Raw genomic sequence first — 20,441 nt, forward strand, 5'->3', positions numbered from 1 at the left:
CTCTCTGAACCTCGTACTTTAGGGATTTTTATAGAAGCTTCATTACATAAGCATTATCAATCATTAACTCAATCTCCAGCTCCTCTCCCTACTCCAGAGGATGAGGGTGGGACTGAAAGCTCCAAGCTCATAATGATGGCTTTGTCTTTCTAGTGACCAGTCCGCATCCAGGAGCCCACCAAGTGTTGCCTCATTAGAACAGAAAACACTTCTGTCACCGAGAAAATTAGAAGGGTTTTAAGAGCTCTGGCCAGGAGCCAGGGAGGAACACCAGTGCATATTTCTTAGTGGAAGACATAGGATTTTAAATTTTGTAATTCTCAGGTGCCTCCCTAGGTAGAAAAGGAGAGTTATGCGGTGGGATTCTTTTAAGAAGAGACCAGAGATTCCCTACTTCCTGCCCCATTCATGAACTGCACCTTGAGGCTTGTTTTGGAAATTTGCCTGTCATAAGAAGATGGGCATTAGAGTTGTATGGCAGCAGGAGTGGGAAGGTGGGCTCAAGCCAAGGCCTACGTCCCTGAGTGGCTGTCACCCATTCTAACATCCTGATTAGAACTTTCGTGCAGAAGTGTGCCTCCACTCTGGCTCCTTCAGCTCACTATGCCGAGTGCCTACAAAGATAAAAATCAAACCAGCCTTCCCCAGGATCAAGGGAGAACCTGAGCAGGAGTGCTGTAGCTGGCAAGGCCCCAGAAAGGGCTGCATGGGCTGAGCTGGAGTCAGAAGTCATTTCAGTGCAGTGGGCCCTTTGTCTCCAGGAGTACTAATCCCCCTAATGGGGAAGCAGCAAGAGGGGGTGGTTAAATCTTAATGAAAGGTAGGACTGAAGGTAACACACTGATCAAAGACAATTCAGCCGGAGTCAGATTCTTTATCCGAGACCAGTGACTCTCAAGCTTAGGCATGGACCGTGGCTCATGCTTGTCATCTCTACAAAAAAATTTTAAAATTAGCCATGAGTGCTGGTGCACACCTGTAGTCCTAGCTACTCAAGGCTGAGAAGAGAGGATTACTTGAGCCTGGGTCAAGGCTGCACTGAGCTATGATTGTGCCACTGCACTCCATCCTGGGTGACAAAGCAAGACCCTGTTAAAAAAGAAATCAAGCCTGGGCATGCATTGGAATCACCTGGAAGCATGAAAACATTGCCGGGCCTACCCCCAGAGTATGATTCCGTGGATCTGGGATGCAGCCTGAGAATTTGCATGTCTAACAAATTCCCGCTGAGGCTGCTGGTCTAGGGACCACACTTGGAGACCACTGTCCAGATACTGCTATTCAAAGTGTGGTCCCCAGACTGGCAACATGGGGGTCACCTGGGAGCTTATTAGAAATGCAAAATATTGAACTCCGCCCCAGACCTTCTGAATCAGAGCCTGCAGTTTAACAAGATCTGCAGGTGATTCCTATGCACACTAAAGGTTGAGAAGGCACTACTTCCCAAACTCAGCAGTCAAGGGAATCGCTTGGTTTAAAATTTAGATTCCTGGGCTCCCTGTCTGGTGACTTGGATTTAGAAGGTTTGGGAGATCCCAGAAATTACTACAATTAAGCCCGGTTGAGTGATTGTTATGGTTAGGTCAGCATGGGAACTCCTGCTCATTTTCCTCAGTCCTGTGTTCCTTGGACAAGACCATGCCACAAAGCCAGAGAAAAATCTTTTGCTCCAGGATCATGACAAGGCAGCAGCTGCTCCCCTAGAAACAGGAACTCGGGGAAGGTGGCTCCTCCATGGTCTGTGATGCCGTCAGAGGAAACGGGTGGTTGTGAGAACCACAGAGTCTGCAGTCGGAGCTAGAGCTCCAAGGACCCCACGCCTGTGTCTCTGTGACAGAGCTCAGAGGGCCCTGGGCCTGCCTTCCCTGGCTCGACTGTGCTTGGGAGGGTTCCCCAATCCAGAATCCCTCAGGAGCATGGGACAGCTGATCCATCCCTGCTGTACAAACTGCTGACTGCAGACGGATGCTGAGCTACCCAAACCGACACCTAGCCTCTCACTGAAGATCCTCCCAGGCTGAGAGAGTTCTGGGTGTCCTAGGACCAAGGACACTGGCAGACTTCCAGAAGGGCCCCCAAAGCCCTAACCTGTCTAGCGTCTCAGCAGAGCCGTCTTCCCAAGCCTTTGATGACAAACCAGTAAGTATGCTTGCTTTTGTTCTTGGATGGCCTGGAGCCAGGTGAGGAAGAATGGTCTCCCCGGCTCAGACTGGGTCTGGGCTTTATTTGCCATTGGGAAAAAAAAACAGCTGAAGGAGAAGGGAGAGTGGCTGTAAAGAGGAGTGTTTTCTGGGGGTCCCAGAAGAACCAAGACCCACCTGCTCCACCTTTGACTGCCTCTTGGAGCTTACGCTCTTCCCTGCAGCTTGTCTTCACGCCGGTCCTAGTCCCATCTCAGTCGCGCATTTGCTGTGTGACTTTGGGGCCCTCTCTGTGCTGCAGTGAGACTCCAAAGGCAGGAATGTGAGGGCTATCATCTCTCAAGACAGTTCAGCTGGAGAGCCTACAGTGAAATCTCACTCTCAAAAGGGTGATATTTCTCAGTTGAAAGAAAGGGAGAGATCTCCCTTTAACTCAATCCAAATTCATTATTATTTTTTGTTGAGCTGGGGTCTCGTTCTGTCACCCAGGCTGGAGTGCGGCGGCGTAATCATGACTATAGACTTGAACCCCTGGGCTCAAGTGTAGTGGTGCAGTCCTAGCTCATTGCACCCTTGAACTCCTGGGTTCAGGGGATCCTCCCACCTTAGCCTCCCAAGTAGCTGAGACTACAGGCATGTACCACCATACCCAGCTAATTTGTTATATTTTTGTAGAGATGGCAGGGGCCGGGGGGAGGTCTCACTATGTTGCCCAGGCTGGTCTCAAACTCCTGGCCTCAAGCAATCCTCCTGTCTCAGCCTCCTGAATTGCTGGGATTATAGGCATGAGCCACCGTGCCTGGTCAAATCCATCACTCTTACACCCACTGCTGAAAAATGATCTTCAGAAGCACAAAATACACATGACAGCAGGCCCAGCCCTGCACAAATGGGCTATGTGACCAGAAGCACAAGGTCATCCTCTCAGGGAGTTGGTCACTGTATCTGAAATGGGGCCCAAGTGAGACATTGAAAAAAAAAACAACCAATATTCTGGGCAGTGAGCTGATCTCGGCTGCCGTTGACTAACTTTTTCCTTTCACCCGATGCCTCATGTCCTCCGGAAAGTGCCTGGCATATAGTAAGATTTTCAAAAATTTGTGTAGTTAATGATTAGATGCTGTCTTATAAAAGTTGTGGCTAATACTGCCTCCTCCTAGGCTGGCCTATCGCATGGTCTTTATTTTGCCCCCAGGGGCTTATTGGCCTTGACCTGACCAAGTCCTTGACCAGGTGAGGGGAGCTGCAGAGACTCTGGGGAGGCTTCCAGCCTGAGTACAGCTCCCCTGTCTCCGTCTGCCTTTGGGCCCAGCCCCCAGCTCCACCTGCGGCAGGAAGGAGTCTCTCGGTCTATTGCAGGTGGTGACTGTGGTCTTCCTGAAGGAGGGGAAAGGAAACTAAGCCTTACTGAGCACCCACTCTGTGCCGGACTCCTGCGACTCTCCCCACAGCCCTGTGGTGCCTGTGGTGCACCTCATTCACAGATGAGACGCAGGAAGCTTGCATGCTTTGCCTGAGGCCACACAGCTCCAACCAGGTTCAAGTGGGCACTCACGCTACCCAAGCCAGAGGTTCTCTCCCTGGGGTTTCCTGGTCTTGGGTTTGTAAAATTCCTCCTCAGGAGGATCGTTTGAGCCCAGGAGTTCAAGACCAGCCTGGGCAACACAGCAAGACCCCAATAATGTAAAACAAAACCAAAAAACCTCCTCAAGAACAGCAGCACCATTTCAATGTACCCAGGCTGCAGGATCCTAAAACTCTGAGCAGGAAGTGGCTGTCAGGACTCATTTCCATGCCATATGCCCATTCTGTGTTCAAGAGCTCCCTTCCAGATGAATGCTGAACTCCCCATAGGGAGGCAGCAGCAAGCAGGTATTGGGTGTTTGTTTGTTTGTTTGTTTGTTTTGCAGCAGGGCGGGTACAGAGTCTCGCTCTGTCACGCAGGCTGCAGTGCAGTGGCACAATCTCGGCTCACTGCAGCCCCTGCCTCCCAGGTTCAAGCAATTCTTTTGCCTCAGCCTCTCAAGTAGCTGGGATTACAGGCACCCACCACCACACCCGGCTCATTTTTGTATTTTTAGTAAAGACAGGGTTTCACCATGTTGGCCAGGCTGGTCTCAAACTCCTGACCTCATGTGATCTGCTCGTCTCAGCCTCCCAAAGTGCTGGGGATTACAGGAGTGAGCCACCGCACCCGGCCCAGGTATTGTTATTCCCATGTCAATGACATGAGGCTGAAGAACAGAGAGGCTGTTCCATCCGCTAAGGTAGGATCTTGACTCCCCAGACAGGACTGGCCCAGGAGGCCACAGAAATCACTCCATGATATTGATGGACACCCGTCCTCATCCAGGAAGGAGCCCACTCTGTCACCACCCCATTCAGTGAGCTCCTCCAGAGTAAGGAGCATGGGTTCCCCTCCAGGGACTGCCAGCCCTTGGCAGGTGCCTGAGACAGAGCAGGAACTCCATGAATACCAGCTGAACTGGGCCAAATGTGTAATTGTGCCTTGTCCCTACTGAAAAGAATGAAACCATCTGAAAAGAAATACAAAGCTCTGCCTCCCACTCCCCAAACACTTTAATATAGTGTTTGGAAAAGTCAGCACTACCCTGGAAATCTGGGGATTTAAACTATTCTAAGGATAAGACACCTGTCCGAAGAGCTAACGGTCTCATTTAGTTAATGTGTGCTGAGTGCTTCCCTAAATGCTGAGTAATAGGCAAACAAAAGAAGTTCTTGTCCTCATGCAGTTACAGGATAGTGGCAGATTAAAGAAGTAAACTCTAAAATGAATGATGAAAACTTCCCAAGAGGCTGGGTCCCATGGCTCACACCTGTAATCCCAGGACTTTGGGAAGCTGAGGTGGGAGGATTGATGGAGCCCAGGAGTTCAAGAACAGCCTGGGCAAAAAGGCGAGAGCCCATAACTTAAAAGAAAAAGGGCCAGGCGCAGTGGCTCATGCCTGTAATCCCAGCACTTTGGGAGGCCGAGGTGGGCAGATCACCTGAGGTCGGGAGTTCGAGACCACCCTGACCAATATGGAGAAACCCTGTCTCTACTAAAAATACAAAATTGACCAGACGTGGTGGCACATGCCTGTAATCCCAGCTACTCGGGAGGCTGAGGAAGGAGAATCACTTGAAGCCAGGAGGCGGAGGTTGTGGTGAGCCACGATCGCGCTATTGCACTCCAGCTTGGGCAACAAGAGTAAAACTCTGTCTCAAAAAAAAAAAAAAAAAACAACTTGCAAAGAGGCTCGGTGCGGTGGCTAATGCCTGTGATCCCAGCTACTTGGGAGGCTGAGGTGGGAGGATCCCCTGAACCCAGGAGTTCAAGGGTGCAATGAGCTAGGACTGCACCACTACACTGTAGCCTGGGTGACGGAGCGAGACCTCCTGGGGAGGCTCCCAGGAGAGGCCTCTGATGAAGTGACATTCAGGACGTGGTAAAGGAAACAGGGGGCTGGCCAGGGTTTTCATGTGCGTTATCTCTCGGACCTGTATGTTGAGTGTTGTTATCCCCATTCTTCAGATGAGGAAAAGGAGGCACAGAGAGGGGAAGTGGCTCAACAGTCAGTCCCCCGAAGCCTTGCAAGTCATCACTGCATCATACAACCCCTGGTACTTTTTTTTTTTTTTTTTTTTTTTTGTGAGACAGCATCTCACTCTGTTGCCCAGGCTGGAGTGCACTAGTATGATCTTGGCTCACTGTGAACTCCACCTCCCAAGCTCAAGCAATCCTCCCGCCCTCCCACCTCAGCCTCCCAAATAGCTGGGATTACAGGTGTGCACCACCACAGCCGGCTAATTTTTGTGGTTTCTTTTATTGAGACTAGATTTCGCCATGCTGGCCAGGCTGGTCTGGAACTCCTAAGCTCAAGCAATCTACCCTCCTCAGCCTCTTAAAGTGCTGGGATTAAGTACTCGGCCTCTTAAAGTACGGGGCCTGGTGGCTCACGCCTGTAATCCCAGCAACTCAGGAGGCTGAGACAGGTACTCTTACTTGGCCCTGTGACACCAGTAAGTGTATCCGTGTCACCGTGGCTTGCTGTGACACCATCTCTCACACCTGCTCAGATCCCCCTTGCAGACCTTTTTTTTTTTTTTTTTTTTTTTTGAGAGGGAGTCTTGCTGTGTCACCTAGGCTGGAGTGCAGTGACTTGATCTTGGCTCATTGCAACCTCTGTCTCCCAGGTTCAAGCAATTCTATCTCAGCCTCCCTCCTGAGTAGCTGGGACTACAGGTGCATGCCACCACGCCCACCTAATCTTTGTATTTTTAGTAGAGATGAGGTTTCACCATACTGGTCAGGCTGGTCTTGAACTCCTGACCTCAGGTCATGCACCTGCCTCAGCCTCCCAAAGTGTTGGGATTACAGGCATGAACCACCACATCCAGCCCTCCTTGCAGACCCCTGACCCAAGCCACAGGTCCTGGTATGCCTGGAGGGAGCTCACTGTCCTGTCATTGTCCCCTCCCACCCATAGCAGAGTGTGATCCCTGGTCAGAGAAAGGGTTCTAAGTGAGCCGTAGGAAGTCAAAGGAGTGATCAACAAAGGCTAGGGGCTGGGAAGGCTTCCTGGGGAAGGAAGAATAGGATCCAAACAGGACTGAAAGAGAGGAGAAGGCATAACTGCCCATGGGAGGGACCTAAGCAGAGGCCCAGAAAGAAAAAGTTGAGCCTGTTGCGGCATAAAAAAGATGAGATGTGGAGAAAACAGCGTCCAATGTGCAGGAAGCCTTCAGGGGCTGGAGCCTGGCCCCACAGGAGGGAGGTCATTCACATGCTCTGTGAGGAGGTAGCCAGGGCCGATCTGGGGAGGGAGAGTTATCTGAGATTGGGCCAGAAGCCTGGGCTCTGTCCCCATCACTGTGTCTCTTTCAGATTTCCGTCGATGATGTGCTTCTGAGTGCTCTGCTGAGGAACAATGGGAAGTCTGCCCAGCAGAAGAAAATCCCTGCCAAGCCCAAGCTTGAGTCCCTCTGTGCAAGGCCAGGGACCTGTGACCACGGAAGCAGGTAAGCCTCGGGGCCTGTGACAGCCAGGCCCTTCCCACACAGTACTAGACTTCACTGCCTCTGTGGGCCTTCCTAGCCAGCAGCTCCAACACAGCATAAGCACCACTGAGGTCCTGCTGCATAAAGGGTCCTACTGCCCCTATAGAGCCCACCTTAGCAGTAATAGTAAACAATGGAGTAAATGAGAAAATAGGAGAAAGCAATAGGCACTGACCAGAATATTAAACCAGGAGGCATGATAGACCCCCAGGCATTTCCCAAGGCTTCCCTCCTTCTCAAGAAGTTGTTTATCCAAACACCGAGCTGGCCAGCCCCACCTCTGCAGCCCCCTAGAGCTGCACTGTCCAATGCAGTAGCCACCAGCCACACGCAACTACTTAAATTTAAAATTTTAGGCCGGGGTCAGTCACGGTGGTTCATGCCTGTAATCCCGCACTCTGGGAGGTCAAGGCAGGCAGATCACCTGAGGTCAGGAGTTCAAGACCAGCCTGGCCAACATGGTAAAGCCCTATCTTTACTAAAAATACAAAAATTAGCCGGTCATGGTGGCAGGCACCTGTAATCCCAGCTACTTAGGAGGCTGAGGCAGGAGAATCGCTTGAAGCCGGGAGGCAGAGGTTGCAGTGAGCCAAGATCATGCCACTGCACTCCAGCCTAGGCAACAGAGTGAGAATCTGTCTCACCAAAAAAAAAAAAAAAAAAAAAAAGGTCTTTCATCACCCCAGCCACATTTATTTTAAGTAAGTGCTTGATAGCACATGTAGTGAGTGACCACCTTGTTAGACAGCACAGAATTACAGAACATTTCTATTATTGTAGAAAGTTCTGCTATACTGTTCTAGTGGACCTGACAGGTACTGTGAAATTACCTGAAGTGACATTAGGGCTGTCTTTTTTATTTTTGTGCTTTTTTTTTTTTTTTAATGCATGATCTTGCTTTGTCACCCAGGCTGGAGTGCAGTGGCGTGATCATGGCTTACTGCATTTTGAACCTCTCAGGCTCAAGCGATCCTCCTACCTCAGCCTCCCAAGTAGCTGGGACTACGGGCACATGCCACCATGCCTGGCTCCATTTTAAATGTTTTTGTAGAGATGGAGTCTCCCTATGTTGTCCAGGCTGGTCTTGAACTCTTGGGATCAAGTGATGCTCCTGCCTTGGCCTCCCAAAGTGCTGAGATTTCAGGCATGAGCCACCATGCCTGGCCCTTGCCAGGAGTGTCTTAATGGTAGAAAAATAGCATAGACAATGCATATGCTGAGTCTATAACCATGATTTTCTAATATAGTCTTGACTAAAACTCCCAGTTTCTAGGACAGTTGAACAATAAAAATATCCTAGCAATTCTGGTATTTTGATGTTGGAACTATGGCCCCAGGTCTATTTCTTGTTTCCCCAAACAGGCCACAAATCCTTTCTCAAGTCACACCTTGATTGGGATTTCAATAATGTATTAGGGTTCTCCAGAGAAATAGAACCAATAAGTGGTGTGGGGGGGGATGTGTGTGTGTGTGTGTGTGTGTGTGTGTGTGTGTGTGTGTGTATGTGTATAGAGATTTTGTCTTGAGGAGCTGGCTCTAACGATTGTGGAGGCTGTAAGTCTGAAATCGGCAAGGCAGACTGGAGACCCAGGGAAGAGCTGATGCTGTGGTCCTGAGTCCGACCACAGTCTGGAGGCAGAATTCCCTCTTCCTCAAAGGACGTCAGTCTTGTTCTTTTATGACCTTCAGCTGATTGCATGAGGCCCACTCACATTATGGAGGGTCATCTGCATTACTCAGTCTACTGACTTAAATTCAATCTCGGCTGAGCGCAGTGGCTCACGCCTGTAATCCCAGCACTTTGAGAGGCCGAGGTGGGTGGATCACGTGAGGTTGGGAGTTTGAGACCAGCCTGACCCACATGGTGAAACCCCATCTCTACTAAAAATACAAAATTAGCCAAGCATGGTGGCGCACACCTGTAATCCCAGCTACTTGGGAGGCTGAGGCAGGAGAATCACTTGAACCTGGGAGGCAGAGGTTGCAGTGAGCCAAGATCGCACCACTGCACCTGCACTCCAGCCTGGGCAACAAGAGCGAAACTTTGTCTCAAAAAAATAAATAAATTCAATCTCATTCACAGCAACATCTAGACTGGTATTTGACCACATATCTGGGTTGTGTGGCCTAGCCACAATGACACATAAAATCAACTAGCACAGATAACAAGATCACACTACTTCACAGTGTATTTCCTCACTCCCCTGGACAGAGCCTAGGGACATGCGCCTTATATGGCTTTTGTGTAAGTTTTGCTACTGGGACTTTAGTTAAATCACCTAAATTGGCTAGGGGTGGTGGCTCATGCCTGTAAATCTCAGCACTTTGGGAGGCTGAGGCAGGTGGATCACCTGAGCTCGAGAATTTGAGACCAGCTCGACCAATATGGTAAAACCCTGTCTCTACTAAAAATACAAAAGTTAGCCAGGCATGGTGGCATGTACCTGTAGTCCCAGCTACTCTGGAGGCTGAGACAGGAGAATTTCTTAAACCTGGGAGCCGGAAGTTGCAGTGAGCCGAGATCGCACCACTGCACTCCAGCCTGGGGGACAGAGCAAGACTCTGTCTCAAAAACAAAACAAAACAAAACAATAAATCGCCTAAATTCCCTATCTCAAGTTTTTCATTTGTAATGTAGAACTCTCCTCAACCATGTGATAATTAAAGATGTGAAAATCTTAGCACACTGTTTTATGGAGCTGACTAAAAAAAGCAAACTTCAGACCAGGTGTGGTGGCTCATGCCTGTAATCCCAGCACTTTAAGAGGCCAAGGAGGGCAGATCATGAGGTCAGGAATTCAAGACCAACCTGGCCAACATAGGGAAACTCCATCTCTACTAAAAATACAAAAAGTTAGCTATGCATGGTGGTGGGTACCTGTAATCCCAGCTACTTGGGAGGCTGAGGCAGGAGAATCGCTTGAACCCAGGAGGTGGAGGTTGCAGTGAGCCAAGATCATGCCATTGCAGTCCAGCCCGGGTGACAGTGTGAGACTCTGTCTCAAAAAAAAAAAAAAAGAGGCCGAGGCAGGCAGACCTGAAGTCAAGAGTTTGAGACCAGCCTGGACAACATGGAGAAACCTGTCTCTACTAAAAGTACAAAAAAATTTAGCCAGGCATGGTGGTATGTGCCTGTAATCCCAGCTACTCAGGAGGCTGAGGGAGGAGAATCGCTTGAACCTGGGAAGTCAAGATTGCAGTGAGCCTAGATCGTGCCACTGCACTCCAGCCTCGGCGACAGAGTGGGACTATCTCAAAAAAAAAAAAAGCAAACTTCACAGACTATGAGCCTACATTGAAGAAATAACATCACTGTGCCTACAAATATGTAGCAAAGTTTACAGCTGGACATTTCAAACAAGAGTACTGGGTTCAAAACGATTAAAACCTTAGAGGTAGGCTGGGCACAGTGGTTCACGCCTGTAATCCCAGCACTGTGGGAGGCTGAGGCGGGCAGATCACGAGGTCAGGAGTTCGAGACCAGCCTGACTAACATGGTGAACCCTCATCTCTACAAAAAATACAAAAAGTAGCCAAGTGTGGTGGTGGGTGCCTGTAATTCCAGCTACTCAGGAGGCTGAGGTAGGAGAATCGCTTGAACCTGGAAGGCGGAGGTTGCAGCGAACCAAGATTGCAAAGTGAGACTCCGTCTCAAAAAAAAAAAAAACCAACCAAACAAACAAAAAAAAACATGCCTTAGAGGTAGATCTTGACTAATAGAACAAGGGTCACCTCACTCCTATTTCAGTTATAGAAAATGCTGACAAGCAAACACTGATGAGCCAAGACAATTCCGAGCAGATTTACTTACCTCAAAGAAAAATTATTTAGAATTGTGAGTAAATTCTGCCAACCAAGCTATTAATCTGTCACTGCAGTAAAACAGATTGAAGCACATTTTCTTTTTTTTTTTGGAGACGGAACCTTGCTCTGTCGCCCACGCTGGAGTGCAGTGGCGCAATGTCGGCTCACCGCAACCTCCGCCTCTCCTGTCTCAGCCTCCTGAGTAGCTGGGATTACAGGTGCCCGCCACCATGCCTGGCTAATTTTTGTATTTTTATTAGAGACGGGGTTTCTCCATGTGGGCCAGGGTGGTCTGGAACTTCCGACCTCGGGCTATCTGCCCGCCTCGGCCTCCCAAAGTGCTGGAATTACAGGTGTGAGTCACCGCGGACGGTCAGTCTTGCAACCTTTTTTATTTTTTTTTTCTTTTTGAGATGGAGTTTAGCTCTTGTTGCCCAGGCTGGAGTGCAATGGTGTGATCTTGGCTCACTGCAACCTCTGTCTCCCAGGTTCAAGTGATTCTCCTGCCTCAGCCTCTCAAGTAGCTGGGATTACAGGCATGCGCCACCACACTGGGCTAATTTTGTATTTTTAGTAGAGATGAGGTTTTACCATGTTGGTCATGCTGGGCTCAAACTCCCAACCTCAGGTGATCCACGTGCCTCGGCCTCCCAAAGTGCTGAGATTGCAGGCATGAGCTCCTGCGCCCGGCCTCTTGCAACCACTTTAAAATCTACCACATGCCAGGCCTTGTGACAGGACCTGGGGACACAGAAGTAGACAAGACAGGCACAGTCCATGCCTTCAGGGACAGTTGAGCCCCAGGGACAGGTGCTAAACCAATCACCAACTAGAACTTAGATTTTGGTGGCAGTATGTTTTAAGGGATTCTGACCAAGAGTGTGTGCAGAAGTGGCTGGTCAGGGAAGGCTTCCTGGAAAAAGGGATGTTTTGGTTGGGAAATGGATGAAGGTAAGTCAGCCAGGAAGAATGAGGCCATTCAGGGGGACAGTGTAGTGTGTACAGCTGGGTGGCTGCCCCCAGGGGTGCAAGGCCAGGGCTTCCAGGAGGGAAAGGGGCCCTCCCAGGCCACATTTTCCCATTCTCATCAGAGAGCACGTGTCACAAGATGTGCATCATTTGTCTAAGCATCAGACATTTCCCTGCACTGTGGAATGGCCAGGCCTTATGCTGCAAAGGCCTCAGAGGAGAGACCCCTGGGGAGCTCTCCAGGCTGGGTTCACTGCAGGGGTCTCCACATGTGTCTGGGAGGATGTGGAGGAACTAGTCCATTTCCAGAATCAGCCTCACTCTTCCCATGCCCACCTGGAGCACAGGCCCTTCAGCCTACACGGTGCCCCCACCCAACCCCCACATCCTTGTCTGCTCGTTTGCGTCCCCTGCCCCACTTCCTGGGGTCCTAGCTCCATCTTAGAGGACCAGAGTCCTCTAAGACCTTGCTTCCTACAGGGTGTCTAGGACGCAGATGGGCCCTTCTTGCTGACTCTGGCTGCTTCTCACACTTAATGCGTTTATGTGCTACAAGTGTCTCAGGAATCCTTACAGAGAAAGGACAAGGGGAAGAAGGGAGGGACACTAGGGTGCAGTGAAGTGGCCTTCAGCAGCTGCTGAAAGCTGGATTTTCAGGCTACAAGGCTCGGCAGTCATAGGGAGTCTGGCTGGCCTGAGCAGGCTGCCCTCTGGGGTGGGTGAGGGCATGCATCCTGTGCTGAGGGTGCCCTTGCCGACTGAGGCCCAGCCTTGAAATTGGGCCTTACGGTTACCACATCCTGAGCCTCATGGCCATCATGTCCTGGGCAACATAGCGAGACCTCATCTCTACTAAACAATGGTTTTAAATTAGCTGGGTGTAGTGGTGCACACCTGTAGTCCCAGCCACTCAGGAGGCTGAGGCTGGAGGATTTGCGCCCAGGAGGTCAAGGCTGCATTGAGCCTAATTTTTAGAGATAGGATCTTGCCCTGTCGCTCAGGCTACGTGCGGTGCTGATGGAGCACGACCCAATTGCAAATATTTTTCTTTCTTTCTTTCTGTCTGGGCACTGTCAGGGCCCTGCAAAGCTCTGCTGGTAAAGCTTGATTCCAGGGTGGCCCTCTTAGGAAGTGGATGGGACTCCGTCAGGGTGCTTGTGGAGGGCTGATGCTGGGAGCCAGACCCAGGCCAGACTCCACTAGACGTCACACATGGAGCAGGGATAGCTAAGTGGGTGACCATTTCTGTCCCTCCATCTAGAGAGAAGCAAGGCCACAGCCATGGCCCTGGGCAGTTTCCCAGCAGGTGGCCCAGCTGAGCTGTCGCTGAGACTCGGGCGGGGAGCCATTGACCATCGTCTCTGAGTAAGTCCATGGGCACTGGGTACCTGAATATGCACTAATAGAGCCAGGCATGGTGGTGCCTGCCTGTAGTCCCCGGTATCACTAATAGAGCCAGGCATGGTGGTGAGTGCCTCTAGTCCCAGCTGTTACTAATAGAGCCAGGCATGGCAGTGCGTGCCTGTAGTCCCAGGTGTCACTAATAGAGCCAGGCATGGTGGTGTGTGCCTGTAGTCCCAGCTGTCTGGAAGGCTTAGGTGGGAGAATCGCTTGAACTCGGGAGTTCAAGACTGCAGTGAGCTATGATCAAGCCAGTGCACTTCAGCTTGGGTGACAACAAGACTCTGTCTTTAAAAATAAATGAATGGGCCACATGTGCTAGCTCACACCTGTAATCCCAGCACTTTGGGAGGCCAAGGTAGGCAGATCACCTGAGGTCAGGGGTTTGAGACCAGCCTGGCCAACATGGTGAAACCCTGTCTCTACTAAAAATACACAAATTAGCCAGGTGTGGTGGCAGGTGCCTGTAATCCCAGCTACTCGGGAGGCAAAGGCAGGAGAATCGCTTGAACCTGGGAGGCGGAGGTTGCAGTGAGCTGAGATCACGCCACTGCACTCCAGCCTGGGCGACAAGAGCAAAACTCTGTCTCAAAAAAATAAAAATAGATGAAGGAAGGAAGGAATAGAGATGCTGTCCTGGGAGAAGGGGCCCTTCCCCAGGTAGAAAAGCATGAGCCTTTGCTGAAGTGCTCACAGAAACCCTGTGGTAGAATTTTAGGCGGCTGGACACCCCCACAGAGAGAGGCAGTGGGTGGGCAGTGCCCTGTAGCAGGGAGCCTGAAGTGCCATCTACCACTGGCCCCAGCCCTGACTCAGGAGCTACCTGGACAGGCTAGTGCAGGGAAGCCTGGGAAACAGGCGGGACATGTGGCTGCAGGACCCAGCCTGAGAGGCTCCTTGACAACCCTGAATGTGCAGTTCTTGGGGCCTTGGCTCATCTGAAAAAGGTACCCCGACTCTTTTCTCCCTCCAGGGATGGAGACTGGTGGACGGTGCTGTCTGAAGTCTCAGGCAGAGAGTACAACATCCCCAGTATCCACGTGGCCAAAGTCTCCCATGGGTGAGTTCCCACCCCAGGCCCACCTTGCGGAGCTTCCTGCTTTCTCTTCCCACAAGAGCTCCCCTTTATGCGCAGCTCTGCGCTGAGCAAAGCTGAGGATAGAGGAGAATTGAACCGAGGCCCTGCCCTCAAGAGGTGCAGATAGCTCATCCTAGCACAGGTTGGCCTGTGAGACGTGGGAGCCAGGGGAGGGGCTTGGGAAGGCCCATAGAGGAGGTGTGGAGCTCTGGGCTTTGGAGGTTGCCAGGATCTCATGGTGGAAAACGCTGAAAAGTCCAAATAGGAGATGGGAGCATGCCCTGTGAGGGCCTGGCACAGTGGTGCGCACCTGTGGTCCCAGCTACTAGGGAGGCTAAGGTGGGAGGATCGCTCGAGCCTGGAAGGTCAAGGCTGCAGTGAGCCGTGATTGTGCCACTGCACTCCAGTCTAGGCCACACAGCAGGAGCCTGTCTCAATTAAAAAAGAAAAAATCAGAGGGGCAGCTCTTGGGAAGGTGGGGCTTAGAAAGGTGAGTAGATAGAATCAGGGTGCTGGGGGCACTGAGCAGGGATAGCAGAGAGGCTGGGACCAACCCAGGTTACTTGGGAATGAGGTCTCCAGGCAGAGAAAGCTGAGGCTGTCCCCATGAGTTTGTCCTGCCAGGGCCCTGGAGCCAGGACTAGGAGGACAAAGATGGCGTGGGCCTCCGAGACCCTGAGCCCAGCTCTTTGTGGAACAGGTAGAACTTTGAGGCCCAGAGAGGGAGGGCCTTGTGAGGGTCACTCAGAGGTGGTGGTAAAATCTTGGCTTCCCTCTTCCTCCAGGCTGACCCTGTCCCTTGTCCCTCTCTCTCACTCCTCCAGGTGGCTGTATGAGGGCCTAAGCAGGGAGAAAGCTGAGGAACTGCTGTTGTTACCTGGGAACCCTGGAGGGGCCTTCCTCATCCGGGAGAGCCAAACCAGGAGAGGTGGGTAAGCTCAGCACCAGCCCAGGCCCTCCCTGCGTGGAGGTCTCAGAAAGGAGCCCTGGCCAGGCGCGGTGGCTCAAGCCTGTAATCCCAGCACTTTGGGAGGCCGAGGCGGGTGTATCACGAGGTCAGGAGATTGAGACCTTCCTGGCTAACACAGTGAAACCCCGTCTCTACTAAAAAATACAAAAAACTAGCTGGGCGAGGTGGTGGGCGCCTGTAGTCCCAGCTACTTGGGAGGCTGAGGCAGCAGAATGGCGGAAACCCGGGAGGCGGAGCTTGCAGTGAGTAGAGATCCAGCCATTGCACTCCAGCCTGGGCAACAGAGCGAGACTCCGTCTCAAAAAAAAAAAGAAAGGAGCCCACAGATATATGACTGCAGGTGCGGCCCAGAAAAATAGGCTTTGCCTGACTCCTCAGTCAACCAAGATTTCCTGAGCCCCAGCTCCATGTCCTGCCCATATGAGCCATGTGGGGCCCAGGCTTGGGGAGATGGAGACAGGCCATGAAAGCAGAGGAGAGGCAGCTAACTTTCGAGCAATCAAGGGAGGCTTCATAGAGGAGTGGGCCATGAGTGGAAACTTGAAGGATGTTCCCACAGGATCCCGGGCAACAAGACACATTGGTGCTGGGGTGGGCCAGGGGGCTGCACCTCAGGAAAATAGGAGGTTAGAAGTGAGCAAGGCTCCAGCATAGAGGCCTTGGATGCCGGGCTGAGAAGCTCGGGTTTTCTCCCAAGGCAGTGGAGCTGCTCCTCAGCAGAGACACGGTGCTGGGCGTGGGCTTTGGGGGAGATGAGAGGACTCATTCCAGGAACTCTCTGAGTGTGTTCTGTGGGCCACCTGCTTAGAAATAGAGGAGATGAGGGGTCAGTTTAGGGGACACCGAAAATCATCCTTCTCTGAGAGGTTCATAATCTGTGTTAACACAAGACTTCTTAAGGCGTCGCGCTTGCCTAACTGGGCATTTCCCAAGTGTTTCTGAAGGCAGGAGCGTTTCATCATGCAGCACCTGTAATATTCACTCTATGTTCGTTCGTTCAGCAAATGCTTCTCCAGCACCCGTGATGTGAGGAGCCTTCAGGGAAGGACAGGACCTACTGTATGTGTCAGGCCTTAGGCATCTCTGCTGAAGGAGGTGGACATGGTCCCTGCTCTCAGAGAGCTCCTAGGTCACTGGAAACCAGTGTTCCATGGCACAGAATCTCTATTTGAGATTCACAGTGATACCAGGGCTTGCCCCTCCAGTGCCGAGAGTCAAGTATGATATGACTTGAGGGTGGGGCAGACAGAAGGCCAGATGTGAAGGGCTGGAGTTCCTAGCCTTGGTGTCGAGCAGTCTGGCTGTTGTCTGCCATGTTGCTGCCATGAGAGCCTATCAGCAATAGAGCAAAAATCTGCATTTCTAAAAATGAATACAGGCGGGGCACTGTGGCTCACACCTGTAATCCCAGCACTTTGGGAGGCTGAGGTGGGAGAATCACTTGTGCTCAAGAATTTGAGACCAGCCTAGCCAACATAATGAGACAACTTCTCTACAAAAAAATTTAAAATGTAGTGAGGCATGGTGGTGCCTGCCTGTAGTCTGAGCTACTTGGGAGGCTGAGGCAGGAGGATTGCTTGAGCCCAGGAGTTCCAGGATGCAGTGAGCCATGACTGCATCACTGCACTCCAGCCTGGGCAACAGAGCCAGACTCCATCTTAAAAAAATAAAAGTGAATGTGAATGGCCCACAGTAGGGATCTAGGCTCAGCCAATACATTGGCAACTAGGATTTTTAATAGAGTATAGTTACAGAATTTCCTTGCGCTGACTAGGAGGGCTTCCTCCCTCCCCAAAACACCACATGATTCTGATCTCTTGGCAAAACGTTAAAACAGTGACAGGATCTCTTGGGTCAGTAGCCAGTTGGAGCTAGAAACCCTTTGGAAGTCACCTCATGGATCCTCCTCTCCCCACCGTACAGACTGAAAAACAGGCCCAAAGAGGGGTAGGGACGTGCCACATCACACATTCATGTGGGACGTCTCCCACCCCAGGTGCAGGGCCTTTTGCAATGAAAACACAAAGTTGATTGATAGTCTCTTTGATGTCCCTGCCTCCCTCTGAGCTGCTGCCCGAGTCCCTTAAGGCAGAGGCAAAGAGGGATGCTGAAGGAGCAGCAGCACCCACATTTGTGTGACTTAAAACAATGTGTGGGGATTGTACTCCCATTGTCTTCATTTTACAGATGGAAAAACTGAGGCTTAGAGAAGAGAAACAGTTTGCCTGGGGAAACACAGCTAGTAAGTGCAGAGCCAGGATTCAAACTCAGCCACAGCTCCTCTCACTCCAGGCCCCCAAGAAAGGGCCACATGGGGCAGTAATGTTGGCACTGCAAGCACAGTGACAGACCAGGAAAGGAGGCATCAGGAGCGGACAGACCTCCTGGCACCCGCCTTGATATGAACCAACTGTGAGAGGCTGTCGGGACCCTTTGTTCTCTGCCTCAGTCTCCCTCCCAGGACCCTCTCCAACTTCTTTACGTCTCCTCCCTTGCCCTTGGGCGCTCCTGGGTTGACCTCTCCGAGACCCCTCCTGCTATTTTCTAGGCAGCATCAGCACCCCCACCTCACATACATCCATATGCTGGTGGAGGGGCTGAGGAGGCCAGCCCAGCACAGCAGCGGCAAACAGGAAACCACAGCAGTGGTGTGGAGTGGAGCAGGGCCCCACTGCAGACTGTCCCCCGGCGCTTGAGGAGCCACAGGAAGTGCTCAGTGCTCAGCTGCCCCACCCCTGGCCCATTCTCTGGCCTGGTTCAGCCCCAAGAATATAGTGGCCGGCCCTTATGGCCACTCTGCCCCTTACCTAAGAAGGCACAGACGCAAAGAGAAAACCATGTGAGTGATAGAGGAGAAAGCCGTATGGATCCATGAATTTTTTTTTTTTTTTTTTTTTTTTTTTTTTTTGAGACAGAGTCTCACTGTGTCACCCAGGCTGGAGTGAAGTGGCACATTTTGGCTCAGTGCAGCCTCCGCCTCCTGGGTTCAAGTGATTCTCATGCCTCAGCCTCCCTGGTAGCTGGGATTACAGGTGTGTGCTACCACACCGGGGTAATTATTATTTTTTTGAGACAGAGTCTCTGTTGCCCAGGCTGGAGTGCAGTGGCGCGATCTCGGCTCACTGCAACCTCTACCTCCTGGGTTCAAGTGAGTCTCCTGCCTAAACCTCCTGAGTAGCTGGGATGACAGGCATGTGCCACCATGCCCAACTAATTTTTGTGTTTTTAGTAGAGACAGGGTTTTATCATGTTGGTCAGGCTGGTCTCAAACTCCTGACCTCAGGTGATTGACCCGCCTCAGCCTCCCAAAGTGCTGGGATTATAGGCATGAGGCACCATATCGGGCTATTTTTTTTTTTTTTTTTTGTATTTTTAGTAGAAACGGGGTTTTGCCATGTTGGCCAGGCTGGTCCCAAACTCCTGACCTCAGATGATCCGCCCACCTTGGCCTCCCAAAGTGCTGCGATTGCAGGTGTGAGCCGCCACACCCGGCCAGAAATACAGACTTCCAATGAGAAGGCACGGTGAAGCCTCTAACGGGACCGAAGTGCTGGGATTGCAGGCGTGAGCCGCCCGCCGCCGTGCCTGGCCGGATCCAGGAAGATCTTTAAAGATCCATAAGATCCACATAAGGCCGGGCGCGGTGGCTCATGCCTGCAATCCCAGCACTTTGGGAGGCCAAGGTGGGTGGATCACCTGAGGTCAGGAGTTTGAGACCAGCCTGGCCAACATGGCGAAACCTCATCTCTACTAAAAATACAAAAAAATTAGCCGGGCGTGATGGCGGGTGCCTGTAATCCCAGCTACTCAGGAGGCTGAGGCTGGAGAATTGCTTGAAACTGGGAGGTGGAGGTTGCAGTGAGCCAAGATGGCACCACTACACTCCAGCCTGGGTGACAGAGTGAGACTGTGTCTCCAAAAAAAAAAAAAAAAAAAAAAAAAAATCCAGATAATTACTGGGACTGATTATCCAGGTCCCCATAGTCAACTCCAAAAGGGGATGGATCAATATGCAGCTCTTCTTATCAAAGAGGAAGATGAAAAACGTGAACAGGGAAAGAAAAAAAGAATTTGCCAATTTTTCAGGAAAGGTAAAGTTTTCCTGCAGGTCATGGTCAATTTGTGGGACAAGAATCAGTTTAGGGGCCATGTGCAATGTCTCACACCTGTAATCCCAGCATGTTGTGAGGCCAAGGCAAGAGGACTTGAGCCCAGGAGTTCAAAACCAGCCTGGGCAACAAAGGGAGAGCCCCATCTCTTTAAAAAAAAAAAAAATTTAAGTTAGCCGGGTGTGGTGGCATGTGTGTGGCAGCATGTGCCTGTTGTCTCAGCTACTTGGGAAGCTGAGGCAGGAGAATTACTTAAGCCCAAGAGGTCGATGCTGCAGTGAGCTATGATCACACCACTGGACTCCAGCCCGGGTGACAGACCAAGACCCTGTCTCTAAAAAATAAATACATAAATAAATAAATTCAATAAATCAACTACTGATGCCTGTACCCCACCTCCAGGGTTTCTGACTCACTGGTCTGGGATGTGGCCTGCACACTGTAAAAGCTGCCCAGGTGATTCTGATGGGTAGCCAGGGTCAGAACCCACGAATTTAGTGGGTCTGGACCAGTGCGTGTTTGTAGTGAAATTGAGCAGAGAACATGACCATGGTTGGGGTAAATACTGCGTCATAAAACTTTTGTTTCAGATTTTTTATAAGGTGTGTCCTTGGTCACAGTGTAAACTTCTGTACTGTGGTTTGACACCACAGTCACTCTAAGGGCCCAAGTGACCTCAGAGAACAGTGGTTCTCAGACTTGAGTGTACAGAAATCATCAGGGGAACTTGTCGACACTGTCGACTCGTGGGCCCCACCGCAGACCTAACTGAATCAGACTTTTGGGGGCAGAGGTCAGAAATCTGCTTCTTGGACAAGCTCTCTGGATGGTTCTACTGTTCTCTTGAGTTTGAAAACAGAGTTCCAATCTAGGGAACCCAGAATGAAGTAATAAGAGATAATGTCTTT

The 20,441-nt window shown here is 51.1% G+C and overlaps 1 long non-coding RNA gene across 1 annotated transcript; it reads left to right on the forward strand.

The window, feature by feature from the left end:
- The first annotated feature begins 1,015 nt into the window (after positions 1-1,015).
- LOC140709528 (uncharacterized) lies at positions 1,016-17,195 on the forward strand. The gene is made up of 5 exons (XR_012090046.1): positions 1,016-2,139; positions 7,030-7,163; positions 13,237-13,340; positions 14,350-14,436; positions 15,279-17,195. It is a non-coding gene; the product is annotated as an uncharacterized lncRNA (long non-coding RNA).
- Positions 17,196-20,441: the final 3,246 nt, after the last annotated feature.

This window comes from Chlorocebus sabaeus, chromosome 2 (genome assembly GCF_047675955.1).
Source record: "Chlorocebus sabaeus isolate Y175 chromosome 2, mChlSab1.0.hap1, whole genome shotgun sequence".
NCBI classification, from domain to species: Eukaryota; Metazoa; Chordata; class Mammalia; order Primates; family Cercopithecidae; genus Chlorocebus; species Chlorocebus sabaeus.